Raw genomic sequence first — 15,755 nt, 5'->3', positions numbered from 1 at the left:
TGAACAGCTTCTTTTGCCTTGTCCTTTTTAAATTTTTTTTTAAATTCTCTTTATTTATTGGATAGAGACAGCCAGAAATCAAGAGGGTGATAGAGAGGGAGACTGAGAGACACCTGCAGCTCTACTTCACTACTCACAACACTTTCCCCCTTCAGGTGGGGACCAGGGGCTCAAACCTGGGTCCTTGCCCATTGCAATACATAAACTCAACCAGGTGAGCAAATACCCCTCCCCTGGCCTTGTATTAATGTTATCCTGAGGCCAAAAATTGCCTGAATGGCAGGGAGGAGGACCGGCAGGCTGTAAAATGTGTATACAGGAAGACACACTTTTTGGAAGTCCAACTCAAATAAAAATACACAATTAGATAAAAATAATTCATAAATTTATTTATAAATGAACACTGAAGTGAGTTTGGTGTTGATAATCTTTAAAAAAAATTTTTATATTTATTTTCCCTCTTTTTGACCTTGTTTTTTTATTGTTGTAGTTATTATTGTTGTTGTTATTGATGTCATCATTGTTAGATAGAAGAGAGAGAAATGTAGAGAGGAGGGGAAGGCAGAGAGGGGGAGAGAAAGATAGACACCTGCAGACCTGCAGACCTGCTTCACTGCCTGTGAAGTGACTACCTTGCAGGCGGGGAGCCGGGGGCTCAAACCAGGATCCTTATGCCGGTCCTTGTGCTTTGCACCACCTGCGCTTAACCTGTTACACTACTGCCCAACTCCTAGGTGTTGATAATTTTTATCAAGCCTGCTCAAGAAGACATTCTAGTCTAGAAAGTGATCACTAAGATTGTCTTTTTTTTTTTTTTTTTTAAATATTTATTTTATTTATTTATTCCCTTTTGTTGCCCTTGTTGTTTTATTGTTGTAGTTATTATTGTTGTTGTCGTTGTTGGATAGGACAGAGAGAAGTGGAGAGAGGAGGGGAAGACAGAGGGGAGGAGAGAAAGATAGACACCTGCAGACCTGCTTCACCGCCTGTGAAGCGACTCCCCTGCAGGTGGGGAGCCGGGGTTCGAACCAGGATCCTTATGCCGGTCCTTGTGCTTTGCGCCACCTGCGCTTAACCCACTGCGCTACAGCCCGACTCCCGATTGTCTTTTTTTTTTAAGTTTTGTTATCTGATACTCCATTGTATGAGACAGATAATCAGGGATAAATGTATGGAAATCATTAAGCCTAAACATTTTGCTTGGGTAGATCACGTTTTTTAAAAGCAATCACTCTTGGCCAAAGAGTGAATTTGTCATCAAAGCTAGGATTCAACCAAAGTAACATGTCCTAGGCTTTATTCTCCCATTCCTCTTCAATAAAAAACTCATTTAACCCACTATGGAAAGATAGAAACAGGATAGGGGTACGGATCCCCCTTCCAATGCCCATGTCCATTGGAGAAGCAATTACAGAATCCAGAACTTCCACCTTCTGCTCCCCGTAAAGAGTTTTGATCCATATTCCCAGAGGGATAAAGCACAGTGAAGCTTCCAATGGAGGTGATAGGACACTGAACTCTGGTGGTGAGAAATGTATGGAATTGTACCCCTGTGATCTTACAGTCTTGCTAATCATTATTACATCACTGGTGAAAAAAAAGTCAAAACATATTTCAAAACATTTACTAAAGAGAGTTTCAAAGACAGTCATGGGATTTTTGGAATGTCCTCACAGTGATCATGTAATTGATTTCATGCTGAACTCTTCAGTCCACTTATTTGAATTACTGTATATAATTTATAGACCCAACAGGCCTAGACCTCTGAGTAGTGGGTCCTATAAAGCTGAACTCACATCTCAAACCTTGGTTCTCTCATGATTACTGAAGAGGTTCTCAGAAAAGTCACTTAAGGACTCAGAGCCTTGGTTTTCACTTCTGTTAACCCCCTGCTTATTGTAAGGATTTATTACTGTCTGAGAATCTTGTCTCTGTCACTGACAAGGTGCCACTGTTGCCAGCACCCAGCATGGTAGACATGTTTTCATACACAGGAAGCTTAGCTGAATTCACATCTTTCTTTTCAAGCCAGCCAAGTATTAGCTTAGAGTTTCCGGAATATATAATCTCACTGTTAGGCATAGTGTTAGTATGTGGCCTTTAAAAAGAAATATAAAGAATAATAAAAAAACACATATTTTTTTTTCCTTTCTTCATTATTTACAACATGCAATTTCTCAGGAAAACTTTTCCTTTGTGGGACCGGGTGGTGACACATCTGGTTGAGCACATATATTACAGTGCACAAGGACCTAGGTTCAAGCCCCCAGTCCCCATTTGCAGGGGGAGTGCTTTGCAAGAGGTGAATCAGTGTTGCCAGTGTCTCTCCTTCTCTATCACCTCCTTCCCTCTTGATTTCTGGCTGTCTCTATCCAGTACATAAAATAAAGATAATAAAAAGTTAAAAAAAACTTTTCCTTTGTGACTTACATGAAATCACTGTGATTTCCTAATAAGGAAATATACTGTGAGTTGACCCAAAGTTTCTATTTACATCAACTAGAGACTGAAAATTATGGAGTAATCACTAGGGCTATTAGCTAACTGCCTTTTCAAGTTTCCATCCTAAATTTTGATAGAACAAAATATATAAGAAAACAAAACAAGACAAAATATACATTTTATTAGATTTTTCTGCTTATATTTACAAAGTGTTTAATTCAGTTGGAATTAGGGAAAATTCTAACATTAATCAGAAAAAAATTATGCAGTCATTCTGCCAAATGTCATTCTTACTATGGGTGCTTAACCCAGTATGCTACCGCCTGGCCCCCCTCTCCCCAAATGTCATTCTTAGTTGAATCATTGACTCATTCATAAGGCAAACATATACTGTCAAATACTGGGATGGAAAAGCAACGTTGTGTCCTACTGCACAAAAAGTGCTCACCTACTCACCGATTCATGAGTGAAGGATATACACAGGTGATGGTAGGTTCTCTGATGGATGACTAAGAGAATCCTGTTCTCCTGGGGGAGGTCAGCATAGCATACAATAGTTCTAGATAGGCTACTTGGAAAGGATTGAGAATCAAATATGTTTGTTGGGAGGTATAGCAGGGCAGAAAAGGGAGACAGATGGTCTCTCTGAATGTGGGAGATATGATCATGGACATGAGATTTCTGAATAAATTTGGAAATATAACATACTAATACATAAAAAGTCATATGGCAACAATAAGTGGGTGAAAGGATGAGGACTAGAAAGAGAACAGGATACAGAAATAGATAAAACTCTTTTGGAAGAAGCCCATGAAGAAGATGGGCTCCTGCATTAAGTAGGGAAGAGGCAAGCTGTCCTTGCATGTGTGTGTGTGTGTGTGTGTGTGTGTATGTGTGTGTGTGTGTGTGTGTGTGTGTGTGTTGTAATTTAATAGTTACTGACAAGCTTGTAGGATAAGAGAAGCACAGTTCCATACAATTCCCATCACCAGAGTTCCAAGTCCCATCCCCTTCGTTGGAAGTTTGCCTATTCTTTATTCCTTTGTGAGTATGAACCAAAATTCCTTATGGGGTGGGAGTTCTAGTTTCTGTAATTGCTTCTCAACTGAACATGTGTGCTAGAAAGTGGATCCACACCCCCAGCCTGTTTCTGTCTTTCCCCAATGGAGCAGGGCTCTGGGAAAGGAGGTTCCAGGACACACAGGTGAGCTTGTCTGTCCCGGGAAGTGAAGCAAGCTGGTTTTTGAGGGCAGTATCCTACCTTATGTGTTCATGTTGGAGGTGGAAGACTTCAGGGCAAGTCTTAGATGCCTAATGTGATTGCTGGAAACATGTTGACAGTCAACAAAGGAGACCTCAGAGGAAGAGATTTTTTGACTGATATATCCCTTTGATTCCAAGAAACAGAATGGTTTCTATTTATCTGTGAATGTAAATCAATATACACTTTTCTTGAGTAGTTACAGCTGATAGAACCACAAAACATTGGTTTTCATACACACACACACAAAATCAACTAATGAAAAGTTGTTAATATTAAGAGAAAGAAAATTGAATGTATAGGGTTAAAAAAAAGAGCAAATGGAAAAAGTTGCTGTGTGGAGTTGAAAAGACAGACTCACATTCTCACTGACTTGGAGGACAGCTAGGTGACTCTCTGTCATGTAAACAAGCCTGGGCTACTGCTAGGAAAATTAACTAAGCCAAAGCAACAGCTATGTTTAGTAAATGTTGCCTTCTTCCTTCTTCCGTTCTTCCTTGATTTTGTCATATTTGATATACCCCAGATTCCCAGACTAGGTGTGAGGTTGAGACTGACGGAGCCTCATCCAGTTATTTTCTCCCTCCCCATTAGCAATCTTTAAGAAATAATGGAATTCACTACCTACTATGAGACAGGTTTTCCTTTTTTAAAACCTCCTTCTTCTGTTCTTGTTCCAGGCACTATCTTTGCTCACTGACTAATGTGTGTAACTCCGGCTCTCTTAACATATTTCAGCTCTTTATCTCCTCTGATGGCTTAAAAAAAAAAAAAAAAAAAAGGACAGCACTCATGTGTTCCCCCCCATCTAAAAAAAAAAGTTTAGAATCAACCAGCCTCTCCTACACTATTGCCACCCAGGCACTTTTGTCCTTGCTTCCCTGTCATAAGCCTTGTGAAGTTAGTAGAGGGCCATGCCAGAGATACTGTGCATACATTTCCAGACTACCACAATGAAGTGACTTGCACAGTAAAGCAAATCACATGATTTTTTTTTTTTTTGCTTCCTTCGACATAAAAGCACCTGGTTAAGCATACACATTACCAGGTGCAAAGACCAAGGTTCAAGCTACCCCCTTCCCATCTGCAGAAGGGAGGCTTCACAAGTGGTGAAGCAGGCTGCAGGTGTTTCTCTCTCCGCCTCTATTTCCCCTTCCCCTCTCAATTTTTTTCTGCCCCATTTAATATAGAAAAATGAAAAAAAATAAAAAAGGACAAAATGGCCCCCGGGAACAGAGGATTCCTAATGCAGGAACTGAGCCCCAGAGATAATCTGGTGGCAATAGTAATAATAACAATAATAATAACAGTATTAATAATAATAATAATAACAGCAGAGGTGTCTATTAAATATTCAATGACATTGTACCCAAATTCTACATAAATTCATTAGCCCTTTTACAATATTTTTGTTTATTATTTATTATATGGAGATAAATCAAGAAGTGAAGAAGAGAGAGACAGAGACACCTGCAGTCCTGACTCACCACCTTTGAAGCTGCTCCCTGCAGGTATGGAGCAAGAACATGGTCCTTGGAATTGTAATATGTGTGCTCAACCAGGTACACCACCACCTGGCTGGCCCCCTTAAAGAGCTCTTTGTGACAAAAAAAAAATACTAGCATCCATGTAAACTGTCAGAAATCATGAACTTTTTCTGCTAGTTGTGGTTTTTGCTCTGGTGAGAATGGCTACTGACTCAGCAGGGTGATAAGTGTAGAAGTCTGGGACATGAAAAATAGCAATTTCTTACAATAAGACAAAAATGGAATTTCCAGTGCTGACTAGCTCATCTTTTTACTCAATAACCAATAAAAAATTACAGAGTTGGGGAGTTGGGCGGTAGCACAGTGGGTTAAGCGCATGTGACACAAAGTGCAAGGACCAGCGTAAGGAACCCAATTCAAGGCCCTGGCTCCCCACCTGCAGGGGAGTCCCTTCACAGGTGGTGAAGCAGGTCTGCAGGTGTCTCTCTTTCTCTCCTCCTCTCTGTCTTCCCATTGTCTCTCCATTTCTTTCTGTCCTATCCAACAATGAGGACAGCAATAATAATTACAACAATAAAACAAGGGCAACAGAAGGGAATAAATAAATAAATATTTAAAAAATTACAGGGTTATGAACTGACCTAATTTCTTTTAAAACATTTAATTTATTTATTTTGAATAGAGACAGAGAGAAACTGAGAGAGGAGGGAAGACAGAGCAATAAAGAGACACCAGCCACACTCCTTCACCACTTGTGAAGGCTCACCCCCTACAGATGGGGACTGGGATCTTGAACTGGGACCCTTGCACATTGTAGCATGTATGCCACTACCTGGCCCTGAGCTGTCCTCATTTCAAGAACTGATGTGGCTGAAGAAATATGGAGGAACAAAAATAAGGAGAGAGCCTAAGGAGTTATGATGGTTGGTGGATCAGTCAGGGCATCTGCTCTTACTAAGTTTGTCATATTAGGTTGCCATGATGCTCCATAAATAGTACCCAACAAGTCCGCCATCGTATCAATGACCACTGATCCTAGATCAGCATAACAGACACAGCAATTGAAATATTAGGAGTATTCCAAAACACAGAGCCATAAAGCTAACCTATCATCTTGGGGAAATGGAACTGATATGTTTGCCTGACACTGGGTATCACAAAACTGCATTGTGTAAAGGACACAATGTTCTCTGAAAAGTACAAGAAAGCAAAGCTCAATAAAGCAGTCTGCTTGTATGTGTGCATAGACCTCATCTCACACCCAGCCCCATGACCTGTCCATGAAGTCTTCACTGGTTTCAGTACCTAGTCCTTGAGTAGTTTCTACTTTTCATTATGAAAGTAATGATCATTCCTATGGATAAAAGCTGGCAGAGAGGGAATGGGTGGTGGTAGAGAAATCAGAATACAAAATCTGTAGGGATGATATTTGCTCATGGTAGATTTGGAGAGTTTGGCTGATTGGCCTGTCATTAAAGACGGAGGCAGAATAAGAGTCCTTTAGAACTATTTCCATTATACATGGACAATGACAGGGTCTTTCTCTCCTTCCACATATCTTTTCTTGTTTCCTTGATTCTAGACTTTGGGGTGATGCAACATCCGAGTTACTTCTTGATTCTTTGCAAGTACATTGGCTCCATCCTCCCCCTTACCTCATTGCTAAGGATGATAAAATGAGGCATTCCTATTTATTTCTCCCTATCTGGTGTCTAAAACCTCATGAAATCTCTCACTTGTATGAGAAAACATCCACATTTCCATCTCTGGTGCCAAGCTCACACAAAAGATTAATATCCACTGAATATCCAATTAAATTACGATAGCACATCTGACACAAATCCTGTCTCCATTCCAAAGCTGTCTTTCTCTTTCCAAAAGAAATGCATAAGGAGATTAGTCTTCTCAATAGTGTGATGACTTTGCCCCTTTAAATACTGTATTTAGTAAAGTCATATGCACATTGTAGATTTTAGGACTGCCTATCTATGTTTTCCTATAAGCCTTTCTCTTTTTTAAATTAATTATTTAGTATTGACTTAAAAGATTATAATGGGTATAATTGTAACAGGAGTGTGATTGCATACAGTTCCCACCACCAGGATTGCAAGTTCCATCTCCTCCATTGGAAGCTTCCCTATTCTTTATCCCTCTGTGAAGATGGACACAAATTCTTTATCGGGAGCAGAAGGCTGGAGTTCTGGCCTCTGTAATTGCTTCTCCAATGGGCATGGGTATTGGCAGGTGGATCCACACCCCCAGACTGTCTCTCTCTTTCCCTAGTGGGGCAGGGTTCTGGGGGGCAGTAAGGATTGAGAACACATTGGTGAGTTCGTCTGCCCAGGAAAGTCAGGATAAAATCATAGTAGCATCAAAGCTTTGTGGTTGAAGTGCATTAAGTTTTGAGACAGGACAAACATTTAATAAATAGGAACCAGAAAGTAGGAATAGAGCAGATGAAAGTAGGAGCCTTAAGGTGGAAGGAAGATAGGACTTCTCTTGATTGAGCTTGGTAGCTAACAAGGCAGTGGGCCCAAAATATTGTCTGGGAAGATGGTGTCAGAGTGGAGAGTAGAACTAGTAAACAGGGTTAGAAAATATATAAATACAACTAACCTTTTACCACAATGATCTAACCTGGAGCCCATATTCATCCCTAATTTAAAACAGGAGTCTGTACACCCTCTGTGTGCCTGTCAGACATCTCACAGTGCATAGTCACAGCTGGGAACATTCTAGGCTGCACTCATTTCAGGGCATGGTTTGCTCAGAGGCGGAGCAGGCTGATCCAGCTTCCCTAAAGAGTGGGGCAATCCCTACCATTGCTAGTCCACAGTGAGGGTATGATCCCAAAGAATTCCACAAAAGGGCTTATGATGATGTGCCCAATGGGTGAGACCAAGGGCTGCCTATCTACAATGATTTTTTTTCTTCTCCCACATGGCAGAAAGTCCATCTTCACTGTGGAGTTCAAGGTCCCAGGTCATAAAAGTGGTTCTACTTGAATTATTTGATTGACCCACCTGAATTATAAGAGAAGATGTCAGCTTCTGTCTTTATTTCTAGCCTGTAGACAAAGGAGCCCTCCCCCCAGCCTCCCCAGAAAGTGAGTTCCTGCCAGTTGGCTCATTTCCATTATAATAGGATTCAGTCTCTGTCCTTTTATCTTGAAAATAAGGGTGAGTGTCTTTGGCAGTCATGCTTCCCTAGTGAGATATCTGATAAGCTGTCTCTTTTAGACAAAAAGTTACTTTAGCACAGCATTTTACAAATAAAAAAGATGTCAGGATCCAAATAAAAGTGGTGTCTACCTCTCCAGTTCTGACATTCTGCTAGAGTAACAGAAGACAGTGATGTTTACAGCTCAAAATATTACAGATAGAGCCATCTTCCACACCTAGAAGAGAACACTGAGGGGAAGTCATGACTGGGGAGCAATGAGATACAGTAGTCAGCTTTCATTCAAGAAGAGAACACCCAGGGACAGTCATGACTGTAAGCTCTGAGATTCAGTATTCAGCTTTCATTCAAGGAAGAACAGCAAAACACAGACTATTTCAGTGTCAGATTTGAGTTCAAGTCCTGATTCAGTCTTCTATAGTCATTCAACTTTTCCATCTCTATTTGAAGGTCTTTAAATTTTTATAGATGTATTCATCTATTTGTGAGATAGGAGAGAAATAAATTATCTCTCTCTCTTACCTCTCCTTATCCTTTGAATTTCTGTCTGTCTTTATCCAATAAATTGTGACTTCCCTGGGCAGATGACCTCACCAATGTGTTCTAGAACCCCACCTTCTCAGATCACTGCTCCACTAAGGAAAGATAGAAACAGGCTGAGGGTGTGGATCCACCTGCTACCACCCATATCAGCAGAGAAGCAACTAAAGAAGCCAGAACTCCCACCTTCTGCTCCCCGTAAAGTATTTATCTTTATCCCTCTGGGAAGATGGATACAATTCTTTCTTACCAGTGTATGATGTCAGAGATTGGACTCAGTATCTCATTTATAACAGCTCAGTGACTTTATCCAGCAGGAAACCTCCTGGGATTCTTTAGATATCTGTTTAAAAGTCTACAGTACAGAAAGGAAACATACTGCCATTTTTGGAGATCTGGCTATGTATCAGGTTCTCTAGAAATTCTTTGTTTATAAAAACAACTATGAAGTGCTCAATGGTGGGAGTATATTCTGAGAAGACTGTTGTCTTTCTGCAGATGTCAGAAAGTGTAATTATACAGACTTTGCCAGTATACCTACCATGTACCTTGGTTTTAGAGTGGAATGCCTCTGGGCCACAATTACCATGTATATGGCTTGTGTGACAAAAAACATCATTAACAAAACATGAGCACATCAATGTACTATATCTTCAGAACCCAGAAATTAGAGCTCATTCTATTCCCCTTCAGGTAGCTTTTTTTTTTTTTTTAACTTTTTTAATATAGTTAGTTCAGACATCCTGTTTTTTTTTTTTTTCCTGAGTAGCCTCAGAGTCTATATTCAGCACATTTCTGTCTCTACTGAGTAACATACAGGTAGTCTGAATTTACTGAGATCTTTCTAGGAATCATGCAATGAGTCTAGCGCACTGTATGTTTGTATTCTTAGTTTATCCTGGTTTCAGAAGTTAATTTACTGTAGTAAATATATTAAAATATAGAAAACTCCAGTTGTGGTATTGAATTAGTAATGAAATTTACTATATTTTTTAAACTTAATTATACTAATTGTTATTTCTATGCATAATTAGCATTATGCATTATTTAGTGTAATTACGTCAAGCAACATGTTCAATTTGTTATGTCAAATACAATAATTAGTAATAATTCATGAAAGGTTGCCATTACAAGTTTGTGATATTTACAAGGTGTAATTATGTCAAATGTGATAATAACAAAGAATAATACTAAAGCTCATAGAAAGAAAACATGCTGCAAATATTTTAAAAGTACAATGAAATAGCCACTTTCAATATTTTGGTTCTGACTCAGAAGTTATTTGCATGGTTTAGTGGTCTGCTTAATAGTTAAATGAAGATAATAAAGTAGGTTCTTAAATTTGTCGAATCATCTAGTTATATTTAGTAGATGACTCCAGGGGATAAGGAAACTCCCCAAACAAATGGATTTCTTCCCAATATGGGCATTTCAGTTTGACCTAAATGGTGATTTCAGTTAAATGGCTTCCTTGTTTCTTGACTGTGTCATCACTGGTATATTTAATTTTCAACAGTCTTTCCTACACAATGGGGGTACACTGTGGAGGACAGGACGAAATCATGTCTAACCACTTTGTACTTATATACAGTCTCCCAGTGAATGCTTCTTGTTATCTGTGTCCTCCAGAATAAATCAAGAGTTGAAGAAATAAAATACAAAAATCTGGTGAGAGATTGAAGTTCTTTTATAGATTGATGTGAGCCAGTTACTACTGAGTGGTCCTGGACAAACCATTTTACTCTAAGGAAGATATTTTGCACCTGGTGATGGGAATTGTATGGAGTTGTACCTCTCTTATACTATGGAGTGTGTCAGTGTTTTCTTTTTATAAATAAAAATAAAAAATAATAAAGTAAATAAAGGCATAAAAATAAGAAAAATAATACAGTTTTCAAAATCCTGTTGAGAACAGAAGCAGAGTCCATTGCTTGATAAAAGTTTGGGTTGACTTTAAGGCAGAGCCTGCGATCACATCCTCGGGGAGATGGATGGAGGGTTTTTCTCCTCCATTCTTTCTTTCCCATTTCTCTGGACACTAATGAATGTTATGATTAAATGCCCTAACGTTTTCCAAAATGGAGACCCCAAATCTCATCTACTATAATCTTGCCTTTAGGTTCCTGATTATTAAACAATTTTCTATGCTTTATATCTAAACGCTTTCTCAGACACCAAGTTCCAGATGCTACCATGACACCAACCTGACTCACTTGGACAGACAACCTCACCAGTATGTCCTGGAGCCTCCCCTCCCCAGAGTCCTGCCCCACTAGGGAGAGACAGAGACAGGCTGAGGGTGTGGAACCACCTACCAACACCCATGTCCAGTGGAGAAGCAATGACAGAAGCCAGAATTCCCACCTTCTGCTCCCCATAAAGATCCTGGGTCCATGCTCTCAAATAGATACAGAATAGAAAAGCGTCCAATGGAAGGGATGGAGCACGGAATCTGTTGGTAGGAAATGTGTGGAATTTTACCCCTTATCCTATGGTTTTTGTCAATATTTTCTATTTTATAAATAAATTTTTAAAAAAGATTCCAACATATAGGTTTAGTTATCTATGACCTAGAACCCATGCTTTTCAACATTGCTCATTTAAAGTTGAATGAAAACTAAAAACTTGCCCTCCTATGTGTAAATAACAGGAGAAAGAAGAGGAAATATATATATATATATATATATATATATATTTGCCATATATAAAGATATATATTTGCCATATGTAATATATATATAATGTTCCTGTTTCTCTAAATCATCTTTGCCATGGAACACTGCTTGGGGAATCATATAATTTTAAAGGTTAGTTTTATGTGAGAACTGAGATTCACAGATTAAGCCCAAACTTGCTGGAGCTTAGTAAGCTTGCCTGCATGTGGCAAGTTGAGTGCTGTTTAAAATTTGTTGTAGATGTTACCTCTTAGGGAGAATTTTTTTAAAAATCACCTTCATTTCTTGGTTAGACAGCCAGATATTGACAGGGGAGGGGGAAATAGGAACTAGAGAGACACCTGCAGCCTTGCTTCACCACTTGTGAATCTTTCGCCTTGTAGGTAGGGACCAGAGGCTTGAACCCAGATCCTTGTGCACTGTAATATATGTGCTTAAACAGGTGTACCATCACCTGTCCCTAAGAATGCATCTTTAACTTCCTTCTGGAACGTGGACATGATCACTGTTTCTTTATAATCTCAGCTTAGTGCCATGAAGTCCTGGATCATCTTTCTAAGCTGTTGCTACAGGTCACTGTTACCCTTACTTGTGTGGACAATAATGCTGTAATTTGGACCCTTTAAGGTACAGAGGCTCTATTCCAAATACTGGAAAGATATCTATCTGTTCTCCAGTAGTTAACAGCAGTCAAGCTTATATACTAAGAGTTGAGAAATCCTTGTGGAATGAGTCAAAATGTGATGAGTTTTGGTATGATTGCTAAATTAATTTTATGGATTGTAATAGATGTTCAGAATTTGAATTCAGACATTTATCTGCTGAACATTGACTAAGTAACAATCTCTTAGAGGGGGCTGGATGGTGGCACACCCAGTTAAATACACACAGAACTAAGTACAAGGACTGCCACAGGGATCTGGATTAGAGCCCCAGGTTCCCATCTGCAACGGGGGACCCTTCACACATGGTGAATCAGGTCTGCAGGTGATTCTTTGTCTCTCTCCTGTTCTATCTCCCCCTCCCCTGTCAATGTCTCTCTTTCCTGTCCAGTAAGATGGAAAAAAATGGCTTACAGGAACAGTGGATTCATAGACCTTTTTGGCACCAATCTCCAGCAATAAGCCTGGAGGTAAGAAACAAACAAACTACATCTTGGATACATGTGAACATCTGCCCTATCTCATGGGACTTGTTCTGTATCTAGGTTTGGAGGTTTTGTTAGGAAGTGAACCACCTGAAATGGAATTAAGGAGTCCTATGAGAAGGAAAGGTCTCATCGGAGTAATAAGGCTAAAGGGTTGACTTGCATTCCTTTATTCTTTTCTACTTTTTGCCTTCATTGCTATCTCTGGGGCTCAGTGCTGACACTGGTTGCATTGGATCGACCTTCCTGTGGTGCATCCTGTGAGTAACCATTCATTGGGGAAACTGACGATCCTTCCTAGCCGACTGAATCCACATGGATCACAGTCACTTTCAAAGCCAGCAACAAGCAGCTCCTGACAGCTTTCAAGCTGTTGGTCCTGCTCTTCGAGTCCTCCAACTTAATGTTGAGGGGCTGTCCTTTGCCAAACGTGTTCTTATTGGTCAACTGGCGATACAGCATCAGGCAGATGTTATCTGCCTACAAGAAACACATATAACAGTCGATGAAGCTGCTCGATTCACCATCAGTGGATTCGATTTAATATGCTATAATCTCCATCCTAAACACTGCCGAGCCATCTACGCCAAATCGTGTCTTGCAGACGTTTACCACACAGCCTCTTCGACCTTCTACGACTCCATTACTATTGGAACTATTCAGCTCATCAACGTATATAAGCCTCCCAGTGCCTCATGGGATAATGAGGTCCTGCCTAGCCCGAATCACCCAGCCGTTTACGTTGGAGACTTTAATAGTCATCACCAAGACTGGGGATATTCCTCCACTCGTGCTGACGGCTCTATCTTAGCCGACTGGGCTTCAGCGAATGACCTCTCCCTATTATACGATCCCAAACAGCCAGGCTCTTTTCACAGTGATAGATGGAATAAAGACTCGTCACCCGACCTGTGCTGGATTAGCACAGTCAACGGCCAAGCCTTTCCCGCTACGAGACAAGTTCTCAAGATCTTCCCGCACAGTCATCACCGCCCAGCTATCATCCACATTGGTCTCCAGCTCCCACTGATTCTATGCTCGGAGAAACTAAGATGGAACTTTCAGAAAGCAAACTGGCATCTGTTCAGTGATCTTACCAACAAATCTATTCCTGCAATTCCAATTAACTCTATCCCCTCTGAAGATTCCTACAGGCGCTTCCGCCAAGCCATCTTCAAAGCAGCTTCCCAAGCCATTCCTCGTGGGAGACATGCTAACTATACGCCTTGCCTTGTCTTGATGCTGAATGCCAGCAACTACTAAAGCAGTATGATGAGTCGGGCGACCCAGATGTGGCTGACCATCTCATTGCCTCCCTGGATGCAGCACGCCAAGCCCGCTGGCTACAACTCATGGAAAGTCTGAACTTCATCCACTCAAGTAGGAAGGCCTGGAAGCTTCTTCACAGACTGGGTGCCGGTAGCCAACCCCCTCCTATCTCCCATCCTCCCATATCTCCAAACTCAGTGGCCAGTCACCTAACTCAAGTTGGACATGCTAAGATCGACCCAGTCTGGAAAAGAGAAATTTCCCATGAGTGGTCATCTCACTTCCGGTTATCTTGTCCATCTCCAAAACTCTCTCCCTTTACACTGTCTGAACTGGAAGACGCTTTGAAGAGGGTTAAAACAGGAACAGCTGCTGGCTATGATAACATCACCCCAGAACTCATTCTTAACTTGGGTCCCGCGGCAAAGAAGTGGCTTGCTTCATTCCTGTCCCACATCTTGGAATCTAAGTCTATGCCCAAAGTTTGGCATCGTGTGAAGATTATAGCGGTTTTGAAACCAAAGAAAGACCCAACACTGGCCGCCAGCTATAGACCAATTTCTCTCCTCTCTGTGTGTTACAAACTCCTTGAGAGGCTGCTTCTGTCACGTATTTCTCCTCTTACAGAGAAATTCCTATCACTCGCCCAGGCTGGTTTCCGCCCAGGAAGATCTACCTGCGAACAAGCCCTGGCCCTCTCAACTTACATTGAAAATGGATTCCAGAAGAATTTAAAGATGGGTGCTGTCTTTGTTGATCTCACAGCAGCCTATGACACGGTCTGGCACCGTGGTCTCCTAGTCAATATCTCAAGATGCCTGCCTCCATGGGTGGCCAACACTATATCGTTTCTTCTCCAAAACAGAAGATTCCGGGTGCATCTGGGTGACAAGTCTAGCAGATGGAGACCTGTCTCAAGTGGCCTCCCCCAGGGCTCTGTTATGGCTCCTACACTATTTCATATTTACATAAATGACCTCCCAGAAACTTCTTCAAGGAAGTTCATCTATGCCAATGACATCTGCTGTGCAACTCAGGCATCCAAGTTCGACATCCTCGAGGAAACACTCACGAAAGACATGTCTCTGATATCCGATTACTGTAAAAAATGGCGACTAATCCCTAGCACTGCAAAAACGGTATCATCTGTTTTCCATCTACACCATGCCTCGGCCTCGCGTGAGCTTAATGTGCAGCTTGGCGGTACGAGAATCCAGCATGAAGCCCAGCCAGTCTATCTTGGCATTACTCTCGATCACACTCTGTCATTTCACAAACATCTCATAAAAACTGGAGCAAAGGTGGGCGCGAGGAATCACATCATTGCAAGACTGGCCAGCTCCTCATGGGGCGCGAGCGCTTCCACACTATGATCATCATCTCTGGCATTATGCTATTCCACTGCAGAATACTGTGCCCCAGTATGGTTCCATAGCCCCCATGTCCACTTGGTTGATTCCAAATTATATTCCTCCATGAGCATAATTTCTGGAACCATCCATTCCACCCCGGTTCCATGGCTGCCAGTTCTTAGCAACATCGCCCCGCCAGATATTCGTCAGGATGCGGCATCATCTAAGTTCATTTCCCATGTCTGTGCTTGACCGGACCTACCAATATATGCGGATATCTTCCCACCCTGTCCACCGCTTGACATCTCAATCTGGTCCCCTATGCCTACACTGAACTTCTCTGTTCCAGTCTCTTGGAAACAGAGCTGGCAGTCAGCTGAGGTAAATAACAAACACCTCATC

This window comes from Erinaceus europaeus, chromosome 3, assembly GCF_950295315.1.
Source record: "Erinaceus europaeus chromosome 3, mEriEur2.1, whole genome shotgun sequence".
Taxonomy (NCBI): domain Eukaryota; kingdom Metazoa; phylum Chordata; class Mammalia; order Eulipotyphla; family Erinaceidae; genus Erinaceus; species Erinaceus europaeus.
The sequence above is the reverse complement of the archived record's forward strand: the minus strand, read 5'-3'. Positions refer to the sequence as shown.